Source organism: Emydura macquarii, unplaced genomic scaffold, assembly GCF_026122565.2.
Source record: "Emydura macquarii macquarii isolate MOO-44397 ecotype Brisbane River unplaced genomic scaffold, CSIRO-AGI_Emac_v2 contig_2768, whole genome shotgun sequence".
In the NCBI taxonomy this organism is placed as follows: Eukaryota; Metazoa; Chordata; order Testudines; family Chelidae; genus Emydura; species Emydura macquarii.
In genome coordinates, this window is record NW_027132905.1 from 7,924,187 (window position 1) to 7,930,186 (window position 6,000).

A 6,000-nucleotide genomic window follows, 5' to 3' on the forward strand; every position below is an offset into this window, starting at 1 on the left:
AGGATGAAGTCATCATTGGTTTTTAATCTTCAGATGTACTTTTCCTAGAGACTAAATCAGGTGCAGTAGGGAGGTGAGGTGCATACACCTTTTCTAGGATGTTCAGTGCTGTTGTCAGTGACAAATGAGCATCTGTTTCTTATATGACATCCTAGAAAAGGTGTATTGGGGAGGTTGTGATTTTGCATGCCCATGCATGCACACACACACTTTATTACTACCTGCAAGAACCAGGTGTCTTGCGCTGTAGGAACAGAGTTGTATCTTCTCTAAGGATGTAGCAATTGCTGCTGGTGCACAAAACAATGCTGCCATTCACCAGCATTTGAGTGGTGATGGGGTGGAATAAGTCAGGATCTATAGATTCATAGATCCTTTGACTAGGAGGGTGCCCATAGACACACAAAGTTCAGATCGAAAGATCCAGGGTAGTATTGGCTCACTACCATAGAGCAGGAGGTATCCTCGGAAGGCAGGGAGCCAGGGGTAGAATTGGTTGAAACTTTTCCATCAAAACGTTGATGGAAAATGGATGTTCATTAAATTGGAATTTTTTTCACAGAAAAAAAAAAAGAAGTTTTTGTTGAAAATTATCAGAAAACCAAAATCTGGGGAAAAATTCAGGTTGGGTGGAGGGTTTATAAAAATCCATAGTATGTCAAAGAAAAAATTGAATGAAAACAGTATTTTGTTGTTGTTTTAATCAAAATCATTTCCCAAACAGGTGCAGCCTTGTGTACTTTTGTGGGTGCTTGAGGGGACTTTGGTTTGCTGGTAGCCCTCTAACCGGGTTTAACTAATTTTATAGTCATTCAGCATTTCTCATTTTAAACCTAAAACACACAGTAATTTCTTTCACAGCCATTTTTTCACATGGCATTGGTCTGGTGACTTTTCTAACTCAGAATCAGACCTGAAGCATATTTATGTTTTGGTTGATAGACTAGGTTCCCACTGGAGGACTGATCCACAGTAGATTATCCCAAACAGTACTTTAAAAAAAAAAGTGGGGGTCACATGACAAATAGGGATCATGGGTCTAGAAAAGGAAGGCTGCCTTCAAGTCAGCCTAATCCTTGGAGTAGCACAACACCATGCTCATAGGACTGTAAGAGTGAAGCAAATTGTGTCTCAACAATGGTGCACCATCTATGCTTTCAATATCAGCCCTCTGCTGGATAGATCTGGGCACCATAGGTGTGGTAGTATGTCATATCTTACATGTATTGCATATGAGTACACTGGCATGTGACAATCTTATGTGAACCATCATTTCAGTCCAATAATTAAAACATAAGCCTCTCATAGGGCATTTACCTCTAGGTAACGTATAGTTTTGTTCCACTGGGTAACTAGGTTATTTGCAAACACCGAACAACGTACCCAGCACGACACTATACCTGACTGTTAGACACTGTGCAGCTTTTGTGGCATGTTCGAGTGAGGAGATTGCTGCCTGCATTTATGCCACAATCTTTTCATTAAATCACATAGGCAGTAAGCCTGCAGGTGATTCTGCGCGTGTTCAGGAGTCCACACATGCCAAGACAATGTCAGATCAGAGACAGAGGCTATACCACAAGCAAAGATGCAGTGTGTGGTTCTGGAGCTAAGCTGTTCCAAAGAGCTGGGGAATTTGATCCTGGGGTTTTAGTTTAGGCTTGTTTCTAGCCAAAGTATCTGTCTTTAGCGGAGGGTTTTATGTAGCTGTCAACCATTGAGCACTACAAACAGCTTCATGGATGGCCAAACTTGCACACGCAGTAACAGCTCTCAAGCAGCTGTTCTCCTGGCTGAGAAAAGCTGGAGCAGAGAAGTGAAGGAGGAGATGTTGCCAAGAACAGGTGACACAGAGCCAGGTATGCAGAGCCAGGTTTCCATCCTGTCTGCACAGCTGCAGCAGAATGAATGGGACAGAGGGGAAGACAAGGACATGGCCCTAGGGTTTTGAACTTCATTAGGATGGTCATTCCAGACACTGCCAATAGAAAAACGTTTCATGCTCCAAACTTTTCTGATCGGGTCCTTTATGGTCAGTATTTGTGTTCAAAGTCAAACAGTGGGATGTGAGCTGATGGTTCCAAAAAGGGAAGGGGAAAAAAATAGAAGAGAAGCAGTATCACAAGGAACAGACCTTAATGACGCCTTTCTACTAAACTACTTCCAGATGGCTGTAGCAGCAACCATTTCACATACTGACATGACCTACTGACAAGTTGCTCCCTGTGTGTTAATGACAGCTACTGTTTCCTGGCAGAACAGTATGTGCCTATGTGTTTTCCCTCACCCCATTAAGGTCTCGAAAGTAATTTTGCACAGAGCATTTCTTCCTCCTGCTTTCTTATCAATCAAACTCCACCAAAATGACTACAGGATAATGCTACAGTGAGTGAAAAATTTAGTCTCTACTGCCAAGTTTAAAGATGTCCGCTCTGGGATGAAGAGTGCTAACTCAAAAGACCTAGATGTGCTGGATAAATACATTATTTTGTTGTGGAGAATTTTAAAATTTTAATATCAATTTGAAAATAGCAGATTTTTTAAAAAACCATCCATATTAGTTAGCAACCACACACATATTAACCGACTGCAGAATATTCTTTTGTATGGAACAAATTCTATGGTTAACGTATTGCTTACCATTTAGCACGTCACCATTTAGGTTTTGCATTATCCAGTCAGCTCTTCCCAATATCATGAGAGACAGTATGAAGTACCTTCTAGCACTTCTGGATTAAAATAACCTGCGGGTATAAATGCCAACCAATATGGCAATGCATTAACTTTCTATTTTTTCCTTCAATCTTAGTTAACAGATATAATTAAGAACCATTTGACTTGCCAGGAAGGATAAATGGTTTCTTCCACAGAGAGTCCCAATCTTGTTCCTTGACCAGGTGGAAGGCGGGACTGATGTAAAATCCACTTGGCTCACTCCCAACCACCATTACCACCACCACATTAGATGAAAAAATCCTGACATGCCACGCCAAGGCTTGTGCTAAAGTCTTTCAGAAATGTTCTTTTAACAGTAGTGTTGGTTAACAACATGAAGCTAGGGTTCTAGTTGGAAAGATATTTTCCCTTGTCTTTTGAATGGAAAAAAACATTTCAAAGTTTGTCCCCATCAAGTATGGGCATTGTGGCAGCACTACAGAAGCTGAAAATAGCAGTGGATCCCTTGCGGTATGCTTTTACTATAACCATCTTCCAAGTCTATCCTTTACGGATTTAAGAACATAAAAAGTCTGCTCTTTTGACTGAATCTCCTTGATTTAGTCATGTGACTTCTACACACATAAGTTCCACTCGCATTAATGTAGATCATCTGTGCATACTCCATCTGAATTGGTGGGGCAATAGGCTGTCTTATCCCAAATTTGTTTAGCCTTATTCCTAAATTACTGGATTGGACACATGCATACATAGGGTCAGCTGGTGTAATTGTCATAATTCCATTATAGAGCTATGACATATGACACCAGTTGAGGTGGTGTCCCACTGACTTCTTGTCAATGGGAGCTGTGGTTTCTCAGCTGTCAGGTGCAAGGTGTCTAACCTAGGTACGCAAAAGAGGGGGGCACAAAAATGAATGAATGAACGCTTCTGGAAATTGTGGCCTTGACTAATCCTTTTCTGTAGTTCTTGCACACAAGCTTATCTCCTTTTTATAGATTGGTATTATCATCACTTTTCCCTCATTCACTCGGCACTTGCTCGTGTGTGTAAATCTTGCTGAATAGCTTGTGCATCGCATTTATGATGTGTTCCTCGCCTGCTTGCAGCAGTTCTGGGGTTATGTTGCCATTTTCCAGTGCCTATTTGTTTTTCAAGGTTTCTGTTATGATCTTTATTTCTTCTTCTAAAAACACCAGCATCTGCTCTCCCTTGTTTGTGCTGAGAAGCTTCTCCAGGACTGTTTCATCTACTGTGTTCTGCACATCATACAGCTCTTCAAAATGTTCTTTGTATGGCTAATTCTCTGCTTTAGTCCTCAGTTATTTGCCTACGCTTGTCTTTCACCGCCAACTTCTTCAACTCATATGTCCCACTCAGTTCTTTCATCTTGAGATACAGCCTCTGTGTCACACTTCTCTTCACATATTCTTCTACTTCTTTATATTGTTCACTTATCTAGTCATTTCTGTCTCTCTTTCCTTTCTGTTTTATTTCGCTGGTTGGCCAATTGAATTACAGAGGACCACCTTACTGAGTGTGCCGGGAAAAGCATTCACCAAGATGTATGTGGCAGAAGAGAATGAAGAAGTATGTGGAAGTGGCACTTGCAGAAGAACAGGTCAGATTTGGACCAGGATGAAGTACAACAAATCAGTTATTTGTGAAGTACATAGAATACAACCAAACCTGTTACAACAACTTTATAGAGTTCAAAGAGAATCTTGACAACATTTGACAGAAAAGATTCCTGCAAGTTATGAGAATATATGGCATCCCCAAAAAATTGATCAAGCTGACAGAAAACATCTACTGTGGGTCGATGGATGTGGTGAGACCAGACAAGAAGCTGATGGAATGGCTCAGGACAATGGTAGGAGTAAGACAAGGATGCACGTTATTACCAAATTTGTTCACATTGGTAATGGCTGTAGCACTGAAAGATGAAATAGGAGGATTCATCTTATGCGATAGAACAGTGCATAACCTTAGATTTGCAGACTAATGTTGACCTCACAGCATTGATGAAGGAAGATTTACATTGTAGAGCAGGAAAGCAGAAAATTTGGATTGAATATCAGCTCAGAGAAGATAAAAAGTCTAGCAACTGGAAGACGAGAGAAAGAAGTTAATATCAAACTCAGAGACAAAGCACTAGAACAAGTAGAAACATTTGTGTTCCTTGGAGGACTAGTATTGAAAAATGGGAATTGTGAAGATGACATAAGAAGAAGAGTCAAACTAGTCAAACAAATACAAAGCTATTGTATAGGTCAGAATGCTGAAGTATGAGGAAAGCCAATGAATGAAAGTGTTTTGATTGCAGAAATTAACTGTTTGAGGGAAATGAGCGTTTTAAGACTGCAGAAAATAAAAACGGAAGAGATAAGAAAACAGCTAGGCCAACAAACACCACTTTATAGAAGATTCAAGAAAAATGAGTGTGATCGTTTTGATATGTGCCAGGAGTGAACCTGGAAAGGATACCATACACGACCATAAACACCAGTGTGTAAGAAACTAGAAATAGAGGAAGACCAAGCATGCATTGGATAGATAGGGTGAAGAATGACACAGAACAGAAAGGATTAAAGATGAATGAAGCCATGAACCTTGTACAAAGTAGAAAATAGTAGAAAGACTTCATTTGGCCCCATCATCACTGTTGAGCTGATAGACAGGAACCAAAGAGAAATAATATAACCTCAGCACAAGCATTGTAAGTTTATTCACTACGTAAACCATTAGATTGGTCTGGACTTCCCTCAGTGCAGCGTGTGAAGTTATATAACCTATTCTAATGTAGTAAATCTGCGATGACAGCCCCAAATTATGAACAAGCATTTGAAGGGGCATATATGTGTTAAGTGAGCATGAGAAAGGATGTGGATGAACTTTAATGCTCATGTCTTGGTAAATTTTGGCCATTATGTTCACACTGTATTTTCTGTATCAAAAGTAGAGAAGCAGCAGCATTGGGGCCCAAATGTACAAATTGATTGAACTGGGGAGGGGGAGCGGTGGGGGTGGAGACACTCATCCGAGATTCACCTACAAAATAAACTCTGCCCTTGAGACAGAGTGAGACCCTTCTCCCAGTGGATTGTGCACATGTTCAAAATGATTGTGCATCTTCCCTAAGCTCCACTGGACTCCAGGGGCTTGATTCTCCTTCGGTGGGGCTTGAATAAGCACATGCATATGGGGGCATCTTAGGCTTGGCTCTTCCTTGATGAGAAAAAAATAAGTGGTGTCAACTCACCCAAATGCCATCCACTTATGGCACCAAAATGACACATCATTTAGTCAGTTGTAATCCTCTCT